The 27,258-nt window shown below is 43.3% G+C and overlaps 1 protein-coding gene and 1 pseudogene across 2 annotated transcripts in view; both read right to left on the reverse strand.

Moving 5' to 3' along the window:
* Positions 1–27,258, reverse strand: part of KCNU1 (potassium calcium-activated channel subfamily U member 1) — a 235,525-nt gene that overhangs the window by 23,361 nt on the left and 184,906 nt on the right. The window contains exon 29 of the mRNA XM_079909209.1: positions 17,566–17,821. The gene's annotated coding sequence lies outside the window, so the exon portion shown is untranslated. The remainder of the gene's footprint in view (positions 1–17,565; positions 17,822–27,258) is intronic.
* Positions 21,010–23,422, reverse strand: LOC307179712 (exocyst complex component 3-like; annotated as a pseudogene). Its single transcript has one exon. The product of its transcript is annotated as an exocyst complex component 3-like (transcript).

Here is a 27,258-nt window from a genome sequence, read left to right on the forward strand (position 1 = left end):
TCTCCTGTTCTCCCTGAGATCTGGGTGCCTACGGGACACTGACCTCCGCTGTGCTCTCAAGAGGCGGCTGTTTTTTTTCTCCCCGCAGAGCCTTGGAGTGGAGAACTGCCCATCTTCCCCAGCTTTGCAGCTTCCAGGCTTTCACCTGCTCTTTCACTTGCTTTTACCTCCATTCAGTTACAGACTGCGCTGCTGATTCCATTTGCATTCACTGAAGGTTTAGCACCGTTTCCTCCCTGCCCCTCCCCTACTATGGCGGTCCTACCCCTTCCCCCCACCCACTATTCTTGTTTTCATTCTTGATAACTTCAACATTAAGATCAGAAAATCATCTAATACCTGGCCTCTCAGTTCCTTAACGGCCTTCTCAGCAAGAATCCATCTTCTACTGCATTTTCGCCACACATTCCCTTAGTCATAGCTCAGATCTTGTCATTCTTAATAATAGTACTAATCTCCCCACCTCCAATCTTGATTTCTAGCAACCCACCCTTTGATCACCACTTCCTGACATTTCTGCTCATTTCTTCCAAGAAACTTAACTCCAACAAATCTTTGGGTTAACAAGGATCACCAATTTATGGACCCTAGTACTTTTTTCGCTGTTATTACAGATCCCCACCTGCGGTAACTTCATCTTATTCTTCACCCAGCAGCTTAGATCCCCTGGCCCATCACTCAGTTCCTTTCTTGCATACACCCTCATCGCCCTTGCCTTCTCTCCCTTCATGATATTAACTTGGCAAAACCCTAACTCTGAGTCAATCCCACTCTTTATACCAATGCTAAGCACTTCTGATTTTGTAGGTGCTGGGTTTGTCTTTTGTTTGTTTGTTTGTTTGCTTTTTGACATGAAATAGGCCTCATATTTTTTGGTGAAGAGTCTGTAAAGGAAGGGGAAATACGTTTGGGAAGAAGTGAGTGGCCTTTTCAATTGGCCTCTCCCAGGTATCTTTAAGGCAATGGGAACCTCAGTGAAAAACCCTTCTTTGGATTAAAGGACCATGGGAGCCTTTCAGTGAGAAAAAGCTGTAATTGTTATTGAGAGAGGAAATTATGCTTGAACAAAATGCTGGGCTAACTCAATGACTGTTAGGGACAATTTTATTCTTTATATCGTCCTCCAAAGAGAAATACATGCTCATTGAAGAAAACTTAGAAAATAAAGAGAACAGAAGAGATGCCAAAAATCATTCACAATTCCATCACCCAGAGATATCCATCGTGTCTCTACAACATGTACTTATATATGACCGTAACATATAAAAATAATGTTTACACCTGTGCTACACCTGGAATTGTTTTTGTGGCAGCCTCATAAAAGACTGACCAGTTTTTTGATGCCTTCTGGAGACAAGAAGTCAAATCACTCCTTGGTGGCCCAGGGTGAATGATTCTTCACTGGATGATTTAAAAGGCTGCCATAGGGTTTGGTTCAGAACTTTGAAATTTGAAAATATTATCTGTAGCTATTGTGACCAGAACTTTGCTGACCCAGCAAACTCCGTGGGAGAGAACTTCAAGGAGAAAAGCTTCCAGAATCAAGAATAAAACTGAAGTTTTTGGAGAATGTGGTTCCTTTTCCTTTTGAAAGGAAATTATTACTATCATTATTATTATTACCACCCCAACTCACATGGTTATTGTTATTATAATTGCAATTCGACACTAGTTTAAAGTTAGGGGAAGTGTGAGTTAAAGAGGGCCTTGGTTACAAGGTCTCATTCAGTGCCAAGTGCAAAGCTAGATCTTAAAACTGTTCTTTTGTCTACAAGAGCTAGTGGTTCCTCTGTACCTTATTTCATTGGGTTAGCATATGACAACCTCCATTTTATCTCATGTAATTCTTACAGAAGTTCTTTAAATTATGCATTACTTATCCTGGGTTCTGTCTGATAGGACTGTCCGAGAAGACATACTACAATGAGTGGAAGGGTAAGTCAATGACCTTTCATCTCATGTCAAGGGAAACTCCCTACCAGGGTTGTAAAAAAAAAAAGCGGTGTGCACAGGACATGTGGATTATCTCCCAAAATTAGGTAGGTAAGGAAGCTGACGTGCTCCCTTCAAGCTTTATCCTTCGCTCTCTGCCAGCTCTCCCAATTCTCCAACAGAACCAACAGAGAGAGAAACCCCTGGAACAGCTCTCTTAACTGCATCTCCACCGTCACCTCACGCCCAACTTACCCTGTAATTATCAGCACAGCCAAATTGCCAAGCAAAGCATTTTGCAATCCGCACACAAGACCCGTTCGTCCTCCTCCGCCCGGTCAGGCTGCTGTGCTCTGCACTAGCTGTGCCCGCATTCACCCTGCTCTGGTCTCTGGGGTGCTGCTCTCTGCGATGCATTTTGCAACATAAGCTATTCTCTTGCTCCGTGAAGCAAAGCAAAGAATTCAAGACAAGCCTGAAATTAGAGCTACCACAGCACTGGGATTCAGAGAATCATAAAATCCTAGCATTTTTTTTTTTAGTTGGAAGGGACCATTGAGATCTTTTCAATCTGCTGATTTTACCTGACGTGATGGGGAAGTAGAGGTGGAGACAGAAGGAGAGCGTGGAGGGGAGCTTAGAACCAGAAACACTGGTGGTGACTCTAAGTGCTAGACCAAGGGGTGGGCCAGCCAGCTGGGAAGAATAAGGGTAAACGTGCTAAATCTTAGAGTTTTCTAGCTAACATCGGAGTCTTCAGCTGTTTATGAACGTTCTGTGACTTGAAAAGGTTAAATATTTTAGAACTAGAACCCAGGTCACTCCCTCCCTTTGCCCTTCACATCCTGTTTTCCTTCAAATAAGTGACTTGGCCAAATGCTCTCATCCTTCAGATCTGGGCAGAGAAGGGACATTTCCCTGGAAGTCAGAGCACATTAAGTTCAGCTCATTTATTCGTGTTTTCAAGCAAAGCCGGAAAAGTGGGCAAAATGCTCTGAGGGGGTCTTCTGATGTGCACAGATATTTTTTTTTAAATCCAAGGATCAATTTGTTTTCTCCCTAAAAGAAGGGGTGAAGGCACTTTCAGGGAATGTGAGTTACAGTGAGAATGGCATCCTTTCATTCCAGATATTAACTCTTTCTAAGAGCCTACTTCTACAGAAATGTCTCATTCCCTCCTGAGGGTTTCATTCTGTTTCTCTTCCTGCCTCTTGAAAGATCAGGTCATCAGTGAAGCTTCCAGAGACCTTAGGACATTAAGAACCCATCAGTGGGTCATTGAGGCCATGAACAGTTTGCAAACTTCTGTGTGTACGCACATTTTCCCAGAGTCCATAGCTTCCAGCACCTTGTCAGAAGGGTGTGTGATCCTCAAAGTTATAAACCATGAGCCTAGATTGTTAGGACGGAAAGAGCTCTGGCTCAGACGTCCCTGTATTAGTTTGCCAGGGCTGTCTGCACCCAATTCCAATGTGTGGAGGGGAGGTTCCCCCCACATACCACCAAGCAATGCTGGAGATACCAGCTGGGTGTCCTATAATTCAACTCAATTCCGACCCTGTCTACCTAGACATTCCATAGGTAAAGGGTTCAGTCCCACAAGACCACCCTCCATTTCTTCAGATGCTAATTGCAAACCCAGATTGTTACCGGTGCTTCTGACCAACTGGCTGTAAATCACAGGTTCCCACCACCCCTTCCTTGGGTTCCATTCATTTGTTAGAACAGCTCACAGAACTCAGGAAACCTGTTCACTCACTAGATTGCCAAATTATTACAAAGGTGCATGGAGACGAGGATGACAGAGGGACCGCTTCTGCCTGAGGCCACGTGTCCAAGGTGCTTCTAGAAGTCACAGCCCCTGGTACTCCCTTGCAGTCTGCAGTGACGGGAAGAAAACTGGATGAGAAAGCGAAACATCCATGTTCTGGATGCCAAACACCGCTGTGATCGCACTTCCTGGAGATGGGCTGTTCGAGATGGGCAGGAGTGGGGGCTTGGGGAGGGATACCCAGGCCCCAGCAGAGGTGGCACATTCAGACCCCAGCCCTGCTGACAGGTCCCTGATTTCAGGAGCCTGGTCTCGCCTTTCTTTTCTCCGGGTAATGAGCTTCTGCTTCCTACCTGCAAACACTAACAAAGGAGGCCAGTTGCAGCTGGCTGTGGCTCACCTTTCAATAGCGGGTTGACAGGGAAAACAATGCGCGTGTTTGCGGCTGGCCAGGCTTCGGGGAGGATCTGTCATCGTTGCGGTGAGTGTCAGAGCGGTTCAGGCTCCCTGTGACTGGCAGCAGAGAGCAGAGGAGAGAGGCAAGTTCAAACCTGCTGACACTCCTCGGGTGAAACTCTCAGCTTCCTTTTCCTCCTCTGAGTTTCAACAGGAACAAACTTTGTTCGAGTTCAAGAGGATTTCAATTATAACAGTTGCACACTGCCAATTAGTGGGGTTCTTTTCCTGGAGGGTAGTCACCCTACGCGACACATATACATTCCCGGCCACGTGGTGGAGGAAGGGCACTTGCCTTCTATAGACAGAAGTATCCACTGACGCCTAAACAGCGCGATAGTTCTTGCCTTCATTTCTCTGTTGATGTTTTCTCTGCTAGAGGTGGTCTCGAGCCTCTTGGAAGATTCATTTCGGCTATTCGGGAGGGAATGAGCAGGGCAATATGCTCACTGCTGAGCCTCTGGTGAAGCTGCCCTGCTATTAGCTGGATGACCAGGTGGGAGGGCCAGCAGGGGTCTCAATTATTGGGAGATTTACCCTGAAGCACTGGACATAACCCGCTGACATGCACAGTCTTCTGCATCCTTCAAAGGACGGGAAACTTGACGGCATATGCAGAGCTGCACAGAGATCCTGAGGCAGGGGCCCATCCCCGTGAAATTTCCACCTCCAACTGTCTACCTGCCGGTAGCCCCCAAAGGGAGGCACAGGGGGTCCTGCTTAAAGTGGAGCCCCTTGCTCATAAGGCCTGTTTCCCTGTGATGCTCGGCTGTGATGATGATATTATTTGAGAGTATGTACTAAGTCACAGTCCCTGCTTTCAGGCACCATTTCTGCCAGTTTCCTCTATGACCTGCTTTTTTGCGAGACCATTCACTTGAGTGTCTCACAATTCCCATCCCATTGGATGTGACAGTACCTGCTTATTACTCAGGGATGCATTTTTAAAAGAATGAAATTTAGAGAAAAGAAAAAAAGACTCCTTGATGTCATTTAAATGAACCCCACACTCTCCCTCCCATCTACATTTATGAGGTCACCATTCAAAATATTTTTTTTCCAACTGGGGTGGAAAGAAACATGGTGCAGAGTCATCAACAAGAGATTCTGTACCATGGAAAGGAGGAAAAAAATACTGTGAAGACTGATGAGAAAGAGCTTCTGGAAACCAAAGGGGAAGAAAAGTCATTTCCAGCATCCACTTCTACCTTTGGCTCAGGACTCCCTTGGGTGGCACTTGACCTGCACCACACAGTTCAGTCCAGGGACTATTTCTCCCGCAGAGGAGCCCTGAGCACTGAAGCCACTGTGATTCCATTAGTCCAGGAGTGAGATGGTGCATATTTTATCTCTTCCGATAAAAGGGCAGGATTCAATATCCTTCTCACGGTCCTCCCTCCACCTCACCAAAGACAGGGCTCCTGTCCAAGAAGCATTTTATGTTCTAAAAACCATAATGACAAAACCTCCCAACTCAAGCACTTGAGACACTGGCTAAAGGTTCCTTGTCTACTCCTCACTTTTCTGAAAGAGCATTCAATTAGGAAGTCAAGAGACTGGCTCTGCCACCGATTCACTATCAGGAAGGTATTAAATAACTCAGTTTTGAAGGGTTTTTCTCATTGTAAAAGGTCCATGAAGTCCCCTCTCTGACTCATGTCATCCAACTCCACTTTTCCACTCAATTCCATCTTCCCCTCTTCCATTAAGTTGTCGAGGGGCTGTGCCCCTACCAAAGCCCTTTTATTTTGTTTGTCCCTCCTCTTCGACGTGTCCTGTGGTGTTTATGAACGTGTGTGTGCATCTGTCCTACTGGATGATAAGCCCATTGGTCACTGGCACCTAACAGCTCTTCTGAACTCGTCTTTGAGTGAAGGATTTCATGACTGATCCTTGGAAGACGTGGCATCTGAGGCTCCCAGGCTAGCATTTCTGCAGCCATTCGTGGCCAGTCTTCCTTCATCCCGTCCTATAAACAACAGCCACACTGTTCTCCATCTCAAGATCACTGCATCTGCTCTCACTTATAATAACTGATTGGGAAAGGACTTTGTAAGCAATCTGAGAACTTAGGATAACAAGTCTCTTGGACACAACTACTAGTGCCAGCTGAGAACCACAACCATTTTTGAGGAGGGAGGTAGATCATGGAGAAACCTTGGCAAAACATGTAGATCTAGGAATGAGACGGGAATGCAAGATGGCGCAGAGGCAGATACAAAACATAATGAGGATTTAGGTGTTTCCTGGGCTCTCACTTACCTTTCATGGACAAAGGTAAAATGTGAGGGCACCAACTACAGAGCATTTCTGATCAACAGCCTGTGAGGATTTCTGAAGAAATAGGATGTTGACATTGTTTTTTGGAATTGCTGCCTCCCCATGTGTCTGGAAGGCCACAGGGGGCCTGCTGGACCTCAACTCCACTGATCTTTTACAAAACCTGGAACGTGCTTCTCTTGGGGTTGGGTGGTTGTCCCTGGGAATGGTGGATATATTGATCTTCATGCCATGACCCTAAAACGAGGCTATATTCTTCTACAGAAAGCCCTCATAGCATTTTGCTAAGTTGTGACTACTTTTCTTTTTGCAAAGGAAAACAGTTTGGCTGAGAAATCCTAGAGAACAAGGGTTGGCAAACTTATTCTGTAAAGGTCTAGATAGTAAATAAATTAGGCGTTTGGGCCACCCAGTCTCTGTTGCAGCACAAAAGCAACCACAGATTATATGGAAACAAATGAGTGTGACCATATCCCCATAAAACTTTATTTATAGGCACTGGTAGTTGAACGTCATAAATTTCCCATACACCATAACATGTTCTTCTGTTGATTTTTTTAAACCATTTTCAAGTATAAAAACCATTCTTTGCTGAACCAGGAAGAAATAGAAAATATAAACAGACCAATCACAAGCACTAAAATTGAGACTGTGAGTAAAAATCTTCCAACAAACAAAAGCCCAGGACCAGATGCCTTCACAGGTGAATTCCATCAAACATTTAGAGAAGAGCTAACACCTTCTCAACTCTCAAACTCTTCTCAAACTCTTCCAAAATTTAGCAGAGGGAGGAACACTCCCAAACTCATTCTACGAGGCCACGATACCCTGATACCAAAACCAGACAAAGATGCCACAAAAAAAGAAAACTACAGGCCAATATCACTGATGAACATAGATGCAAAAATCCTCAACAATATACTATCAAACAGAATCCAACAGCACATTAAAATGATCATACACCATGATCAAGTGGGGTTTATTCCAGGGATGCAAGGATTCTTCAATATACGCAAATCAATCAATGTGATACACCATATTAACAGATTGAAGGAGAAAAAACATATGATCATCTCAATAGATGCAGCTTTCAACAAAATCCAACACCCATTTATGATAAAAACTCTCCAGAAAGTAGGCATAGAGGGAACCTACCTCAACATGATAAAGGCCATATATGACAAACCCACAGCAAACATCATTCTCAATTGTGAAAAACTGAAACCATTTCCTCTAAAATCAGGAACAAGACAAGGTTGCCCACTCTCACCACTATTATTCAACATAGTTTTGGAAGTTTTAGCCACAGCAATCAGAGAAGAAAAGGAAATAAAAGGAATCCAAACTGGAAAAGAAGAAGTAAAGCTATCACTGTTTGCAGATGACATGATACTATACATAGAGAATCCTAAAGATGCCACCAGAAAACTACTAGAGCTAATCAATGAATTTGGTAAAGAAGCAGGATACAAAATTAATGCACAGAAATCTCTTGCATTCCTATATACTAATGATGAAAAATCTGAAAGAGAAATTAAGGAAACAGTCCCATTTACCATGGCAACAAAAAGAATAAAATATCTAGGAATAAACCTACCTAAGGAGACAAAAGACCTGTATGCAGAAAACTATAAGACACTGATGAAAGAATTTAAAGATGATACAGATGGAGAGATATACCATGTTCTTGGATTGGAAGAATGAACATTGTGAAAATGACTCTACTACCCAAAGCAATCTACAGATTCAATGCAATCCCTATCCAACTACCAATGACATTTTTCACAGAACAGAACAAAAAATTTCACAACTTGTATGGAAACACGAAAGACCCTGAATAGCCAAAGCAATGTTGAGAAAGAAAAACGGAGCTGGAGGAATCAGGCTCCCTGACTTCAAACTATACTACAAAGCTACAGTAATCAAGACAGTATGGTACTGGCACAAAAACAGAAATCTAGATCAATGGAACAGGACAAAAAGCCCAGAGATAAACCCATGCACATATGGTCACATATTTTTGATAAAGGAGACAAGAATATACAATGGAGAAAAGACAGCCTCTTTAATAAGTGGTGCTGGGAAAACCGGACAGCTACATGTAAAATAATGAAATTAGAACACTCCCTAACACCATACACAAAATATAAACTCAAAATGGATTAAAGATGTAAATGTAAGGCCAGACACTATAAAACTCTTAGAGGAAAACATAGGCAGAACACTCTATGACATAAATCACAGCAAGATCCTTTTTGACCCACCTCCTAGAGAAAGGGAAATAAAAACAAAGTAAACAAATGGGATATAATGAAACTTAAAAGCTTTTGCACAGCAAAGGAAAACATAAACAAGACGAAAAGACAACCCTCAGAATGGGAGAAAATATTTGCAAATGAAGCAACTGACAAAGAATTAATCTCCAAAATATACAAGCAGTTCATGCAGCTCAATATCAAAAACACAAACAACCCAATCTAAAAATGGGCAGAAGACCTAAATAGATATTTCTCCAAAGAAGATATACAAATTGCCAACAAACACATGAAAGGATGCTCAACATCACTAATCATTAGAGAAATGCAAATCAAAACTACAAAGAGGTATCACCTCACACCAGTCAGAATGGGCATCATCAAAAAATCTACAAACAATAAATGCTGGAAAGGGTGTGGGAAAAGGGAACCCTCTTGCACTATTGGTAGGAATGTAAATTGATGCAGCCACTATGGAGAACAGTATGGAGGTTCCTCAAAAAACTAAAAATAGAACAACCATATTACCTCGCAATCCCATTACTGGGTATATACCCTGAGAAAACCATAATTCAAAAAGAGTCATGTATCACAATGTTCATTGCAGCTCTATTTCCAATAGCCAGGACATGGAAGCAACCTAAGTGTCCATCAACAGATGAATGGATAAAGAAGGTGTGGCACATATATACAATGGAATATTACTCAGCCAGAAAAAGAAACAAAATTGGGTTATTTGTAGTGAGGTGGATGGACCTAGAGACCGTCATACAGAGTGAAGTAAGTCAGAAAGAGAAGAAGAAATACCGTATGCTAACACATATATATGGAATCTAAAGAAAAAAAAATGGTTCTGAAGAACCAAGGGGCAGGACAGGAATAAAGACTCAGACATAGAGAATGGACTTGAGAACACGGGGAGGGGGCAGGGTAAGCTGGGACGAAGTGAGAGAGTGGCATGGACATATATACACTGCCAAATGTGAAACAGATGGCTAGTGGGAAGCAGCCGCATAGCACAGGGAGATCAGCTCAGTGCTTTGTGACCACCTAGAGGGGTGGGATAGGAAGGGTAGGAGGGAGATCCAAGAGGGAAGGGATATGGGGATATATGTATATGTATAGCTGATTCACTTTTTTATACAGCAGAAGCTATCACACCATTGTAAAGCAATTATACTCCAATAAAGATGTTAAAAAAAAATTCTTTGCTCATTGGCTGTACAAAAATTAGGCAGCAGACCAGGCTTAGCCCGAGGGCCATAGCTTGCCAGGCAACCCCTGCTATAGAAGAAAACTGTTTACTGTGAGAATCTGTTCTTCTGAGCACTGCATAGGTACTTACACCAGCTCTCACCGTGACAGCCAAATTAGGGTGTCTCTTCAAATCTGTGAAGCTAAATAAATGAGGGCAGACCCCTCTTAGCATCTAGAATGCAGTGCGTGTACACTGGTGTTATTTCACATATCAGATTCCCGCACGGAAAACACTGTCATGCCATTAATAATCTTCGGAGGAACACCTTGAACTTGACTAGCTGAGGGCACATTGCAAATGGGCTCTAATGGCTTTTATTCCTCATTCTTGCCACCTCAGATCTAATCAGCTGTTGTGTCATTTTTAATTCCTACTTGGCAGGATTCTCCAACTCCCCTGGCTTTCTAGATAAAGGCTCAGAGGAGTACTACGCCTTGAGGCATCTAGGAGTGGGGAGTAGATCAGAGAGACGGAGGGCTGAGTAGATGATGACCTTCAACCATGGCTGATTGGAGAGGACCGGGAAGGAACCTAACTCCCTGGATGACCCCCAATCCACCCTCCACCTCTCTTCTGGGGTTCACTCAAGTCCTGACATTGCTTTCTCTGGGGAAAAAGGTATTTCACTCCTCAGTTAGGAACGAGCTTCAAATCTCACGTCATTCTGTGTTGGCTAGGAAGAAGATGAAGGTCTGAATTAGACACCTCTTAAATGGGTAACTTTTCGTCATACAGAGTGATTGAGCTCTGGTTCAGCTCCTTCAAACAGGTACACCCACCACCACCCAGCCTGAGCAACCAGAGGGCCACCTTTGATGGTGACCCTACCTCCCTTGGAAAGCAGTGAGGAATTGCAAATAATGAAAAAAAATCCATTCCATAAAAATAAAATTACAATGAAATACATGATAATTAAAAATCAGTAAATAAAACTCATCAGAGCTATTATTTTAGCGTTTGCATGATCTTACCTATATTCGCTCATTTAATCCTTACTACAACTCAAAAATATCATTGTGTTCATTATGTAAGTCAGAAAAAGAAGGTCAGAAGGCAAGCAGTTTCTCAAGGGCCACAGCTGGTAAGTAGCAGGGCTGTTTACAAATGCAGACATATCTTGCTTCGGAGTCTATAATCTTAACTACCTACTAGGTGCCGGTGCATCTTTGCGAAATCATTTTCCCTCTCTGAGCCTCCGTTTTTTCAGCTCTGAAATGAAGCCGAAGATGATAAAATCTCTAACCTCACTTCTAAATCAAAATTCTGATTCTGTTATTTTCACCCCTCCCCTTTCAGGAGGGGAAAAAGTAAACACATAGCTTCATATGGTAACTTAGTGAAAAAACAAAAACTAAGTTTCCAGGGTATATCTTTGAGTCAGTATTTACGTAGTACACTCTACTACACACACCTTCTTAAAATAAACCTATGATGCAAGCAAGCAACAGTGGGTAACTAGTACTCATACCCTACTGGACTTGGTAAAGAGATGAAATGGAGACCCGTTCTGATCTGATCTGCAAAAAACTTAAAAGCAATCTTGAAGGTAGACAAAAATCAGAGCAAAGAGCTTTCCAACCCAAAATTCAAGACTTTGGATTATTTTTAAAAAGCATTATGCTTATTACACTCTACTTATTAAGACCAAAATATACTTGCTAGCAAGACCTTTCAGCAAGGACTGAAGTTCTAGGCACTTTGGAGGTTAGCAGAAACTTGCCTGATTCATTTCTTTACTCATTCTGAGTATTGCTGTTTAATTCTGAAACCTAAAGCAGCCAGTTAACTAAAGCTCTCATTCCCGGAATGTTCCAATATTGAGTGTCAGAGACAGAGGGAAGGATCGGGGCTGGGATGATAAAATCCAAGGCCCTCCCCTGAACACTTCCTGACCAAGAGATGGGAGCAATTTCCTTCCAGCGAATTAAACTCAGAAATCTAGGATCTATCCCAGCAGGGACATGGGGGGATTGGCTAACATTAAACCCCATGATGCAAGCCAATCAGCTCACAGGGAGAAATCCACCAACCTCCCCTTAGGACACAAGCTGTGGCATTTTTAAAAAATTCAAGAGCAAGTCTGTGGCGGAAGGCAGATTTCCTTCCCCGTCCTACAGATCCTAGCAGAGTGACTTGCTCCCAGCCCCATTTATAAACTTTGTTTTGGCATTTCAAATATTGATTTTTAAAATATTCTTCAAGAGAAAGCCACTTGGGGACCTTTAAGTTGGGGTTCACAAACGATGCATGCCCAGATGTGTTTATTGCAGGATGGACATATACTTTTTCCCTGTCCTCCTTCCCCTCCACCTAAGTGTCTCTTTATTCACTATTTTAATTACCTAATCGTAAATTTCTTTAGGGGGTTACTTAGAAAATTAGCATCAAAGCTTGGCAGTAAATTCAGGGGCTTTTGGAGACAGTCCAAGCTGTTTCACCTGTGATTAATTAGATGATTTTTTTTTTTCCTTTAAGTGCCAGAAGGCTGTTGAGGTCTTTAAGCAGTTACATGACTGCTGGCACTACTGCAATTATGATTGATGCATGTGTCTGGAGTCTGAGGCAGCAGCCTGGCTTTTGTTGATGGTGTGTGTGTGTGTGTGTGTGTGTGTGTGTGTGTGTGTGAGAGAGAGAGAGAGACAGAGAGACAGAGAGACAGAGAGATAGAGACAGAGATAGAAGGACAGACTTGGGAAGCAATAGCTTGAAACCCTCCAAAGGTTTCCACAACGTGAGTTGCTTTTTTAATATCCCTGCAAGTGCAAGTCTAGAAGCTTCAGGCCAGGATCTTCTACCATAATATCTCAGCAATTTCAGAAATGTTGCTTGAGCAGTCCTCTTCCTCACCATGAATCACTGCAGTCTTTGTGGAGTCTTTGCATAAGCTCTCTTTATGACACGCACTAAGGAATGTGTATTTTCAACAAGCCTTTTGCTTTATATAAAGCAAGCAGTCACACCTGTTTTAACATTTCACCCTGGTGAAATTCAAGAAGGGGGGAATGCAGGCTCTTTGGGTAATTCATTGCGTATGAAGTCATCCCCCAACACTGGCATAAAGTTAATGTAACCCGTGGGTATAGTTAGGAAAAAAGTGATTCTTTGCAGCCACCATGAACATGCTTTCAAGGATGCAACAGAGAAATTCGGTGATTGTTTGATTCAGAGAGCCAGCTTGTCAGTTTCTCTTTATACTCTGTGAATGAGGGAGAGAAAGGCTCCTTCAAACCATTTGACTCAGTCAAGGTAGCAGAAAGTTCAAAGTGTTGGCCACCTTTTGCTGGTGTCTGTATAACCTTACAAACTCCTCAGCCCCTAGACTGGAGATCGTCTAATATTTGCTCCACTGTCCCTAATGCGCGTGACAATATTCATAGAGCAAATTCAATGATCTGATACCCACCTGCCCTCTGAGGACTAACAGGAATGTTGGCCACATGGGTTGGTGGCAGAGATTTCCCCCCAGACCAGGGGTTGGCCGACTCCTTTTATAAAGAACCAGAGGGTCACCATTTTAGGCGTGCGGGACACAAGATCTCCATCACACCTACTCAACACTGTGGCTGTGGTGTGAAAGGCACCTAAGGAAGAGGCCAGTGAATGGACACACTGAGTACCAATGAAACGCGCTGGCTTCCCCCTGGCCTGGAGCACTGTTTCTCAGACACCGGGTATCTCGTTAAAATGCAGATTCTGGTTCTGAGGGTCGGGAGTGTGCCTGAGAGCTGCATTTCTGACCCTCCTGACCAGATGTCAGTGACGCTGCTGATCCGAGGACCTCGCTCTGAGCAGCAATCCCACAGCGTCTCCTCGGAAAATGTCCTTCCTGTCTGTGTCCAGGGCACTTCCAATAACACTGAGGCTCAGAGAATAGAGACGGGCTCTTGGTTCATCAGGAAGATCGCTGTAGGACTAGTCTTAGGTTTATACCCTTCGGATCTAGACGCTTCAAAGATTCATCCAGCGCTCCATCCCTTGGAAGAGCCCAGATTTCCCTCTCCCGAGCATCACCTTCCTTTTTTCACCTTTAAGCTTGGTTGTATAAGGTCTCCTCTTCCTAAGTGGACAGATGGCTCGGGCTGTGGTGCAGCTGTACACACAGCACATCAGAGTCTTTTACACCTGACTGCCAGCGCCTTCACGGCCCTGGCATGGAGGGCTCTAATGGCCCCTACCTAATTGGCTGTGATGCAAAAGCTAATGTAGGTTGAGAGACCAATTAACGGGGCTTGTTTCTACCGAGGCTGCATCTGAACATCAATTATGCTAAACAACACGCTGTATTAAGACGTTTCCCTGCCACTATCATTTGCTATGGGACACCTCAGAGCAGGGCAGAGAGATACCCCCTCTCACTGCCTGCCCGAGGCGTTTCTCTCTGTCTGTCAGTACAGACGGCTGGCAATAGGGAGCACAGGTTTAGAGCTAGGAAATCCATGACGCAGGGACACATCGGACACTAACTGATTACCTTCTCTGGGCCTCGGTCTCTAGACCATGGGGGCTATGGTTCAAGAAGCCAGAGAACAGGTTGGGTGAGGGATGCTGGTAATCCTTCCACGTGACCTGCTGATTCCACTAAGAAACGGAAACCCTGAGGCTCTGGAGGCTCAAAGGATACTTTCCTTAAAACTTGAAAAACAATCAATAACTGAAACTGTTGGTACGGGGAAGATCATTGTATTTTCTCTTGCAGGTCAGGCTGGTTTTGAACTCCATTTCTCCCTCATCTCAAGCTTCTCTCTTAGAATGCATTTCTTGATTTTTTACACCAACACTTTGGTCGTTAAGCTGCCCAGTTCATTTTAATTTTTCCTGATCGTGCAGCTTGTATGTACTGAAAATGCTGAGGAATCAGACCAAATTTAAGACACGACACAGTTGACAGTTTAGCTAGGAAGACGGGACTAATATTCAGACATCTACTCATTTACTCAATCATTCATCAATTCAACAAATACTTCTTAATCATCCACTATACTTCAGGCAATCTGGGCTAGAAGCCTTTCTTTTTACTCTAAGTTTATTTCTAGATAGAAAGGTAGGTAGTCAAATGAGTAATAGTAATGCTGGGTAAGATGTGCTATTATATCTGTGATAGTAAGATGCTAAAGGGGGCACAAAATATACAAAAAACACAGAACAATAAAATTGTGTCTGTTCATTAGAGCATTACATATAATGCACATAAGGTAGGTTTACTAATTTACAATGGAGTGCCACGCCCTCTCCCATTCCTCATCATGCTTATATCAGAAACCTTTCACTCTCAAACTTTGGGAATTTTATGAGAAAACTGATAATATTAGGCATAAGCTCCCTCAATGCCCAGCAACCAAAAGCTATCTATAGTTGCACTTATTCTCACCTCCATTTTTCTGGTCTTGCAGAAGGAGATGTAATTTCTCATGTTAAGGCCTGTGCTCTTCTAGACCTGTGCTCTTGACGGACTCTCCTGCCTTATCTAGACCTTACTGAAGGAGAAAGGGAGATTCCCTTTCTCCTTCCCAAGTTGGCAACTTTGTCGCAATTGGTCCCTTCTGCAAAGCATACAATTATGACCAAGTTTGTGGGTTCCCTTAAAAATAAAGTCCTCCCTTGACTCTGCGTTGGACTAGCATTAGTGCTTAGGTTTGGAAGAACAAATAGTTTTTTATCTTGCATGTCACCTACAATCTACTGGCAGTGGCTTTCCTTACCTTCCAAGCCTAGAATTCTTTCTTCTTCACTGTTTTCAGTTATTTCCACCCACTGCTCACTTGTTCTTCAAACACCTGCAGTCTTTGTTTGACTTCATGTTTCCTGACCTTGACCCGACATGTTACATTAATGGCTGTCCAACTCTCTGACTCTCTCCTCTCTTTGCTTCTCTTCTAGATCTCTACTACCTCACTGCCCATCCTTCTCCTGTCCTCTGTGGGCTCTCATGTCTCTGCATGCGTCTTTGCATATTGTGTTCTTCTTTGTATGTTTCTTCCTTGGACTCTTCTCACTTCATACCATCACTGAGTGATCCCTTCTTATCACCTGCTGTCACTTACCACCATGTGCTGACATTCAAAATGCATTCAAGTCAACTCTGCTCCCATGAGCGCCAGCCCCATCTCCCTGCTTCTTAGGCTCCTCAACTTGTTCTAAAGTCATCAATTTTCCACCCAAATCTGCAACTCCTTCTGTCCTGGGGAGTGGCAGTATCATACAAAACTTGGATGTTATCATCTACTCTTGTCTTTTTCTCACCCTGACACCTCATCGATCAATAAGTCCTGCCAGCTCTATTTCTCGAACCTCTATTAGATCTGTCTTCTCTTCTCTATTCCCATGTCTCTTGCCTTAATTCGGGTCTCATCATCTTTTATTTGGACAAGGGCAATTAGATTACTATCTGATGTCTTTGCCTCTGTTATGATCTCTGATTTTATAGCCTTTTAGTCTACCCAACACAGTGTGGCCCGGGTTACCTTTCTAAAATACAAATCTGATTGAAGAGCAAGGCGCACATGGAAACGTCTGTGGAGAGCCATGGCCTGCGGCGCTTGTCAGGCTAGAGAGGAGAGGTTCAGCTGAGCCATCTGAGCAGCCGCTGGGAGAGGGGGTACAGAGGGTATTAAGGATGTTAAATTCCAGGCTTCCCCTTTCTGCCCTCTGCACCTCACCTGCTGCTTTCCATGGTGCAAATATTACCACTAGGGCCAGTTTCAAGCAACCAACATCACTGGAGTTTGGAAGAAATTCGCAGCTGGCTCTCACAAGACCACAGCTTTTGTTCTCTTTCCTCATACTGAGTATCTCTACAGTGGGATCCAGGTTGGAAAAAAAGAACCCAAACGTTTCCCTGGCCACCTCTGGTATACAAGCCTCACCTGGAGCCAGCCAAGCCCTGGATGAAGACAGCCTTACTAGGGACTGCGCTGGACTTCAGGGAGAGGCAATGGTGGGCAGAAACTAAATGCAAATTCATGAGCTGCCCGGGCTCTGTAAACAGAAGATGAGGTGGAGTGGACGTTGAGAGCATCCCGTGCAGCTGCTGGTGGGGATGCCCACCTTCCCGCACAGAGACAGGGAGGCTCCAGAAAGGTCTGCCCTTTGCTCATGGGCTGACCCACCAGCATGCTGATACCCTGTGGCCGGCCTGCCTGGAGGCCCCCCTTCCAGATGCCACTGCCTCTGCTCCCCAAAGCAACACACATAGAACTTTTTCGTAACTATGACAGAATGGATTACTCCTTTCTGCACAACATTGTATGTCATTGTCAACATCAAAAACTTCCCTGCTCTGCTCTAGCAGCACCTGCCTTATTGATCGGGTGCCTTCCGAACAACTCGCTCACACAAAGCAATTAAACCTGTCTGACTTCAAAAGTAACGTAAGACAAGCCATGTCAAGCAGTATAGCACTCACCTAATACGATTATTTCTCCTCTTCCTGGTGATAATGGAATTATGCAAAAGCGGCCTTGACCCAGTAAGGATTTTCTCTTCAGAATCAAATCTCTGCTTTCCCCTAACTCACAACACCCCGCCAGCCCCCCGTTTCTTGTTGTTTTCTAGCCGTTCATTCGGCACTGCTGCCCTCCTTTGTGTACCAGCTTGCAAATCTAAGAGCTCCTTACCTGTGAAGCAGTGCAAACTGATGAAAATGTGGCCAGATGCATCTAGTAGGTAAATGATGAAGAAAAAACATCCATCTCTGTCTATTAATTCGTTCTGAAAAGTGTCTTGATTGTCTCCAGTGTGATTGCAGTCCACTCAGGTGGCTAGCTTTCATTTAAGGAGTGAGACTTTTTACAACTATCTCAGATTTCCCCCATTTCTCATTGTCCTCCGGTTGTCTGGATCCTGGGCAGAGGGATGTCTTGTCCCTGGGCTCTAGTAAAAAAGAAGCATGGTTGATGTATTATTAAAATACTTCCATGATGGTTGATAAATAGTCATTGCCTTAAGTGGCCCTAGTTTCCCTTGTACATTACAAAGTGACCAGCCTTCTAGCCCCATGCAGAATTCAACAACGATGTAACCACCAACAATGTTGGGCAGGGTTTGCTGATTAAGGGCTCTACTCCTTCTATACAGACAGCATCCAATCTGATTTTTGGTGACTGTAATCTACATGGTTCAGAGTACGCTACTGCTTAGACCCATGATTTCCAATGCCAGTAGCAGTCAACTCAGTACTTATAATTTTATAGAGATGCAAGCCCATTTTAGTGTGGGTTACTTTGTGGATACCTATTAAGGAAAATTTCTAAATCAAATCCCTAACTACAGAAGTTGCAGAAGAATCAGAGTTTCTTCTCCTGCCCCTGATTAAGCTTCTGGTCCCTTCAGCAAAAGTCCAGGGCTTATGGAGTATGTGTTTCCTAGCTTTACTATCAAAGTAAAACTTATTTCAAGGTTATTCTAGGATCCAGGACAACAGAAGTCAGTCAGCTGGCATAATAGTTGCCTGCCTGCTTTGTGTTTTATGAGAATAAGGGTGACTTTCAGGCACCCCACAGCAAGTATTACCATCTCTCAAACATCTGTGCACTCGATTCCCATGTGTCAGATGGGAGCAGATTTTAATCGTTGCTCTGTGCAGCACTGTGCTGCATGGACTCCACATCCCACCACCTAACTCTGAGTCAGCGGAGGTCCTTATGTGTAGGCTCTTTACTGTTAGCAGATCCAAGCATTCAACCCAGGTAAAATCCATGTATACAACGGACTGACCACTCAGAAGAACTGTTAAACTATTAAGGTGATTGGCCTTTTCTGTTCAAAATAATGGAACAGTCCCTGCTGTGGTTGAAGACAGCCAGATACAGGAGGACACAGGAGCTTAGCTCTCTCCTGGTTGTAAAGGCACGAGTTTGGTCTTCCAGTACCAGCCCTACTCAATCACCACGGAGAGACAACAACCCGGCAGGCCCCAGAGGAGATCCATGCAGAGGAAGTACAATTTCATTGGTTCTATAATAGATTACCTCAAGTCACATTTTAAGAAAAGTTAAAGAAAGGGCATAGAAATATGAGAGTTATATAAGAACTATAGAAGCAAATAAACAATTTTATAGTATAAACTGTGTATGTTCCCCCCCCACAGACAGCATCCAATCTGACTCGTGAAGCCACTATGTTACCGTCTCTGCCAGGGAAGCCCTCCATAAGGATGCCAGCATACACGCCAGGAGTGCTTTTTCCTACCTAATTCCTTCAAACTGTCACTCCTCAAATGCGAGAGAGTTTTGGAATTCAAAAATATTTGAACTGACTGGCATCCACCTACATCACCCCTGTGTCATACTTTCATTTGGCCCCTACATAGCATTGCTTTTAGCCAGAGTTGATCAAAGTTACGCATGAAAACATCTCATTTGCTTTCTAGCCAAAATCAACTAGAACTTTTGCTTCTGTCGTTAGGATTGATAGGTGTTCTGGGAGGGCCCTTTCCCTGCAGAACAAATACACCCTGCAGAGGCAATGTGCTTTGAGGCATTGCTGAGCTTCTTTTATTTGGAAGCAATTGATAAGGACTGGCATTACTTATTCTTTAACTGTTTGGTAGAATTCACCAGTGAAGCCATCTTGCCCTGGACTTTTCTTTGTTGGGAGGTTTTTGATTATTGATTAACTCTCCCCACCATCTAAAGATATGATGAAATTCCGATCAGAATTCAAGTGGCATTTTTTTCACAGAAATAGAACAAACAATTCTCAAATTTGTTTGAAACCACAAACAATGTAAATTGCTGCAGCCACTATTTTGTTAGTTGATTGTTACTGGCCTTTTTTTTTTCTTTTCTTTTTTGTCCTCTTTTTTGATTAATCGAGGTTTTTTTTTTTTTCCATTTTGCTCTTTCATAGTTCATTATGCATTCCTTGTATTATTCTCTTAATCTTTACCCAAGAGATTATAATGTGCATCTTTCACTGAATAAAGTTACTATGAATTAGTATTTTCATCACTGTTTTCTACCAATTTCCAGCAATGTACAAATGTTAGGCATCTTAAATTCCATTTATTTCTCTCCCATGTTTATTTTAAATCCCACAAAATGATATTACTATTGTTAAAAAATCAATATTAATTTGTATTTATCTATATATTTACCTTTTTTTGCTCTTCATTCTTTATTGCATTTCTGTACTTCCTTTTATGAACCTTTTCTTTATGTCTGAAGAATTCCTTTTAGTATTTCTTTTAGTATTAGTTTGAAGGTGATAAATTCTTTCACTTTCTGTTTGTCTGGTAATTTTTGTATTTTGCATTTATTTATAAATGATATTTTCACTGGGTATAGAATGATAGGTCTTTAGTTTTCTTTGTTTAGACCTTTAAATGTGTTATTCCCTTGCTCCATTGTTTCTGTAGAAAAGTCAACCTTCAATCCTTTTGTAACTTTGTTGGATATATAATGTGTCTTTTTTAAAACTCTGGATGCCTTTAAAATCTTCTAGTTTAGTTTAATTTGAAGGTTTTTTACTATGATGTGTTTAGTTTTTTTCACTTCTCATGCTTGGGGTTCACAGAGACTCCTCTTTAATGTGTGTGTTGATGTCTTCAGTTTAGGATAATTCTTAGTATTTCCTCAGATATTTTTCTCTATCTCATGTGCTCTCTCTCTCCCCCTATTTTTCTGAAACTTTAAGTACATTTTAGACCTTATTACCATGTGCCATGTGTCTCGTAAACACATTTGTGCATTTTTTCCATGATTTACTCTTTTTTCTACTAACCTGTTTTCCAATTCACTAATTTTACCTTCCTCTCTACTCAAACAGCTGTTAAACCCAACTATTACGTTTATAATTTTACTTCTTGTACTTTGAAACTAATTTTTTGATAGATCATCATTCTCTGGTAAATTTCTCCAATTTTTGTGTTCATGTCTCTGAGTGAATGAAGGCAGGGCCTCTTCCCTCTCCACACAGCTTTTCCACCATGACAATCAATCATGAGGCATTTCCCATCAGAGTCCTGCCTCACAAAGGATGTTTACAACAGAAATGTGAGAGCCTGAGGAACCACAGCCAGCAGGACACTTGTTCTTCAAGAAGTCACAAGCCCCGGCACCTTGCATACAACACGCTCGGCATGACAGGAGACAGGCTCGAGGACCTGAAACTTCTGAGGAGAACCATCGAGAGTCACTTTTGCTTTAATACATTTCTGAGGGTGGGGATGATGAGTGCAGAATAACGTACACAAAGCTGGAAACCGATGGGCTACTTGAGAAGCTTCACTACGTTCAGACTCGGAACTATGATTTCCTTGAAGATGGGCACATAGTTTGGGTTTTCCTGCCATGGGACCCTGCTCCAGATTCCTGACGATGGTCTGCTTCATGTCCTGGCTGCCGACCCCTCGGGTGGCCAGCAGTGTGCCAATGTGGCCATCCTTGATGTCTGGGTATTTGCTGACCAGAGTTGAAACTTCCAGGCACAACTTCTGCAAGGGCGACAGTAGGGTTACTGTGCTCACCTGCATGTTTGCTGAATCCAGAGGCCAGCTTCTGGAATAGGAAGTGGAGCAGCTCAGCCTCCCTGGCTGTCTTCTCGGCACCTCCTTGTACTCCTTAGTGCTCCAGGATGAGACGTGATTCTGCGTGATGGCCCACGGGTACCCACCACCACTCACTCTCACCCTCTTTTTGTATGGATTTTTAGTTTCTGCAAAATCACTGAAATATTCTTCCGCAGTGACACAGATGATGTCTACAGCGTTTGAGCCTAACAGCCACTTCTTTGTTATCAGCTCATCGAGATGTTGCTCCAGATCCTGGAAGACCTCTTCCTGGTATCTGCTGCAGCCTCCTCGCGGCAACGGTATCTAAAATCCCATCCATGTTTGGTTGGCTCAGAGACACACCCTCTTCCACTTCATTTTAAAAATACTTCCTTTTTAAACTGATTAGGGGTTCCTTAAAGCTCTGACAGCTGTGATGATCGCCATCATATCCTGAACATAGCAGTGTGGTGCTGCCAATGTTTCAGATGTTCTATATACAACTGAGCCTCAACTCTGTGTCTAAGAAAGGATTCATTTGCTGAAGACGCAAACTGGTAATTTGTTTTCAAATCTTCACTCATCTGAGCAGTAATTTAAAAAAATTGATGGAACATCTGGAAGACAGTGGTAGGGAGTGTTCCCACTTGGGCCCACTTTGGGCTCAGTCTCTTTCATTCAGTCTTTAGTGTCTGTGTCTAGTGCTTTCTGCAGCCAATGATGTTTGAAGTGAGAGCTGACATGTACAGATGGAGCAGCTCAGACGCCACATTTGAAGGAAGTAAAAGCTTCAGGGCATTGACGTCCACTTCTGGGACCAGCTCCACATTCCCAGTCATCTTTGCGCTTGTGTAGGTGTTTAAGACCCAGGTCAAACAGGCTCATAATCTCACTTGCTTCTAGATCTTCCCACAAGATCTGCATCCAGGTTCTCAGGGCTTGGTGGTTGAGGAGTTTCTGAAAATCTCATAATGGGGAGAAAAGCACGCAACCATCAGGTTTTTGGCAACAATGGGGTCATCTAGGACATGCTTCCATATGATTTCCGGGTGGCAGATGAACCACACCTTGTTGGACTCCCTGGGGTTCTGCCTCTGTGCCCTCAATTCTAGCACTCACGATTCTGTCCAAGATAACAAAGATTTCCTCCTTCCAATTCTTGGACCTCTCAAGGGGAACAAAACTAGTTTGCATTTTTTTTGGTCAAGTATGCACCAATCAATTTTTCTTCCCTTTCCAAGATCCTGACAACAGAAACCAGAAAAATGGGGTCCTGGGGGGTGGTGAGCGGTGACCTCTGCAGCACCATCCCCAGCTGCTTGGCCAGCTCGTCTGAGAGCCCCTGTGTGCTCCCAAAGTCACTGTGGATGAGGGTCACGTCCACGTGGCGGTGCTCGGACATCAGCCCTTCCCAGGAGCACACTCCTGTTCCAGGTCCATCAGGTTCCAGTGGGCCTGAAGGAGTGCCCCTTGTTCAGTGAGGTCCAGGGTCCCCACTCCTCACAATCCGGGACACCAAGAAGATGTTCTTGAGGGTCTCCACAGCGGCAGCGAGCTGGGTGCGCTGCACGACGGCATCCTTCATCCTTGACGTACTTGATGCTCTTGGTGGATGGTGTGGATGCTCCACCTCAAGTCTTTGCTGACGTTGGCCAGGGACCGCAGGATGTCTCTGACATCATCCAGTGCATTTTGGAGCTGGTTCCAGCCCATGTGGCACCCCCTACAGCACCCCGTCCAACCATGACTGGATAGCGACCTGCAGTGTGACCTCCACGGATGCCTTTCTCCAAGCCTCTCTTCTGAGGTTCCCCTCCTCTTTGCCCTGCTGGTCCAGGCACAGAAGCATCCCAGCGACCTTTTGAATCTCTGTTGCAACATCCTCCTGGTCTGTCTCCTTCATGGTTAAAAAGCAGGCGGAATCCGCCACCCTTCCCCGCGTGAGAGCAACGATATCCCTTGGCACTGCCACCCGGCGCCTGACTGGAAGTGTCATCCGATTTCTTGAATGTGTTCATCACAGTTACTTTAAAATCTATGTCTTGTGTATTATATCTAGATCATCTTTGAGTCATCTACATTATCTATTTTTTTTCTCTTGATTTGGTCATTTGAGTCTCTCTAGTATCATTCATGGTAATTACTTACTTATTTCTTGAAGGCAAAATGGAATAAAAGAGGCTGGCGACATTGCTGTATCTCAGGAACTAGAAGGAAGCAAGGCTTGCTGGTGTGTCTGGAGGCTAATGCAGCTTGCTCGGGAAAAGCATCAAATAAGGCAGAGATGAGACTGAATCCAGCCATTTTGATTGAGTACCGGATACTGTGTATAAAACGTGCAGAAACTCTGAATAATGCTAACTTCCAGCAGATTAGAATCTATTTATTTGTTTACTCATAGGTTCGCTAGAGTAGGTCTTGGTCCCCTTGATACAATCAGGGGATGGGAGGCATTAAAGCTGGTTTCAGGCTTTGTGAGAACTGGTCTACTTCTAGTTTGAAGTAATCCTGAAGGAAGACCTTTCAGGAATCTCAACTGAGAGCAAAGGCTGTTAACCTGGGCCCATCACCCTTGCCGGGCCTCAGATGCCACTTCACCTCCCAAGCACTCTGAGACGGGTCAAAGCTCTGCTCAGCTTTCTAGCTTCTTAGCTGGCCTTTTCTTTCGTCTTCTCAGCCTCTTATGTTGCAAATATTAGTAAGAAATAATACCTTCAACGAAAAAAGCAGCACAGAGTCACGCTCAGTGTTTCCATTCTCTTTTCTCTAAAACTTAGTTCTCTCAATGCCTAGCTGCCTTGGTAACACTCAACCCCAATTTTTTCCCCTCCTACCCCCACGGAACTGCTGAAAGCCCTTAGCCTTGAAATGCAACTGGATCTCTTGTTTGGTGCCACTTACTGACCGGCAAATGCCTTGAGGGAAAAACAGCACAGAATGGTGAACTCACCTCAATGGCTTTCTTTTCTCTTGGGTCTTAGACTTTCAAGTTCTTGCTGACTGTGTTGCTCTATGATTACTTCAAACAGGTATTTAAAAAAAATTTTTAACCAGTTTTAAACTTTTTTGTTGGCATGAGGCTTGGTCTGCTACAGCTACTCTCTCATGACCAGAAACATAAATTAAAAAGCATCATATTTTTATATAAAAATCAAAATTCTCATTTTCTCTTAAAAATAAAATATTCTAGCAAAATCGGGCCACGTTCTTGCATAGAAATAATGGCTAGAGGTAAGTAGCCCCTGTCCTTTAATTTCAGGTATATGCTCTCCAGTTTAATTATCCGGATCACTCAGTGACCCCTGAGAGTAAAAAAAGAAGAAAGTCCGTAATTGAGCTTTGAGTGATACTAATACCTAATCATGTTGTATAAAAGAAGAGCTGAAGGGGACATTGAGAATGCATAGTCAGGAGGGTAAAAGGTTGATTACAAGATTGTTGTATCACGCAACTCGAGGGAAGACAATGTTTCAGAATGGAGTTGGGCGGCGGGGATCATCTGTGCTGAATTCTGCCGAGCCTTCAAGTTGGGCCAGTACTAAATATTCTCTAGTGAGTGACTTAAATGGAATTGGTGATCTTAGAAAGAGTCTTTCTAGCAGAATCACGGGGTTTACAGAGGTTGGGGTGGCTTAAGGAGTGAATCAGAGCTGTGGAAGTAAAGTGGTGATGTACACAACTAGTTAAAAAGTCTGTGTCAGGAAGGCAAGAGAAAGGATGGTGTTGGGAAGGATGGGAGCTAATACATTTCAGAGATGAGTGGTCCTTCTTGGCTGCCTTCTTGGTACATCAGCTGGCTTTCCCCACTTTCTTACAAGATGAAATGCTGCAAAGATATTTTCTTGAAGATGAGAAAGAGGAAAAGCTGGTCAGCACTCCCCTGTCTCAGGAAAGAAAGAAATAAGGCTTGCTGGGCTCTCCGGAGGCTAACTGAGGTTGCTAGAGAAGAGAGAAAACGAAGGTGGAGAAAAGCCTGGCTCTAGCCACTCACCAGACCTGAGCAGCCCTGCCTTGTATGAAGTCATCCCCCTTCCCTGCCTTGAGAGAGGCAACAATCAGAAGATAGCAGCACGGAGGCTGCCTGGGTTTTCCTTTTCAAATACCATTGGAGGGCTGGGACCTTTTCCCCCTAGCTTCAGGGATCTGTTCCTTGGCGCCCCAGTAAAATTACAGAAGCAGTCTGCCTGATAATGACTGTAAATGATAGAGACGATCAGGTTTACCTTGTGACGTCCTCAGGGGACTTGCGGTTAGTTTAGTCTGAATTTAGCATCAGCTGCTCCAGTTCCTTTCTTTTCAGCAGGCAGCGGCTGGACTCATCCTGTATTCTTTCAAACCTAATGAGTGTGAGGGCTTTCCCTCCCTCTCTCCTGCCCATCCGCGCAGCCCTCCTTCCTCTCCTGCTTCCTCTCCTGTCTTGCCCGTGCTCCCTAAGCATGCCAGTCTAGGAACCCAAGCAGATTGCTTTTAGAGGGTGGGCTTTTTTGTTTCTTTGCCTTGGGAGAAACAACCCATGCCTTTGAGCTGTAGGTTATTTATTGTTCCTCCAGGAAAATATACACCAACTTGACTGAACTCCAACCTCCCTTAACTCCTTTATGGTTTGAAGGTAGTCAGGTTAAGGGTTTTATAGCTAACTAGAGATGTTTGGAATGTACTGTAGGTCTTAAACAGAAGTGAACATGCCGAATAGCTAAAGGTTGGAGGGCGTAGTTTTCATTAAAACCAAACCTCCAGATCTTTTAACTTACCAGAAGCCACCATGTGTGTATTTATGTACGTATGCATATGTATATAGGTATGTGTCTATGTGGATGTGTAATGTATATTACAGATACATGTTATATATACCTATATTGCATATATATACAAAGACACATACATACCCCCTGAAAGCCCTGCTTCTCAAACTTGAACGTATGGAATCACTTACGCATCTTGCTAAAATGCCGATTCTGACTCAACAGGTCTGGGATGGGGACCACATTTTGAACAGCACTTCCTAAAGAGAGTTTCACATACTCCCCTCCAGCTTCTTCATGGTAACCTAGTCAACCCGCTCCTGAGTTCTGTTAATTGTTGCTCCACTGTCTCTCTAGGTTATGTGAAAGATCCATTGGATAGGGGGCATTTTTGCTCTCTCTCAAAATAGCAAATGCTTAGCTATTAAGTAAAGCAGACTCTGGATTTGTGTTCCGGTTTCCTGTTCCAGACAACTATGTTGGGAAATGTGAAAGGTGATGTAAAATCTCTTTAGATTTATGTTAGTTTACTAATATTTCTTCAGTTTGCTACATTGAGCAATTAGCTCATTCATTTTTAATTAATTAGTTTTCATCTATTTTCAGGTATGCATATAAGGCTACGAATTCACTTCTTTGTACTGATTTATATGTATACCATGATTTTTGAAATTGTGGTCAAAAACATAAAATTTACCATCTTAACCGTTTTTCAATGTACCGTACAGTAGTGTTATACATTTAAAAATTCTTTTGTTATAATTTACCTACCATTTCTGAGTGTTTGTAGGAGGAAGAAAATCCAGTTGAATTTAGTTAGTCATACTGTTGAAACCGTAAGTGCCAGAGTAATCTTTGAAAATATAAAGGACAACACATTACTGCATTCTTTAAAATTATCAAAGAGCTTCACATTGCACTTAGAGTAAAATGTAATCTGTTTCTCCTGATTAAGAGATTACATCCCTCTGGCTTATGTGCCGTGTTCTAACCACACTGACTTGCTTTCTTTTCTTGGTCATGCCAAGTTCTCTTTCCTGAAATGGTTTATCCACAGGACGCCGCCACCCTTCAGT

Source organism: Stenella coeruleoalba, assembly GCF_951394435.1.
Source record: "Stenella coeruleoalba genome assembly, chromosome: 21".
Classification (NCBI taxonomy): domain Eukaryota; kingdom Metazoa; phylum Chordata; class Mammalia; order Artiodactyla; family Delphinidae; genus Stenella; species Stenella coeruleoalba.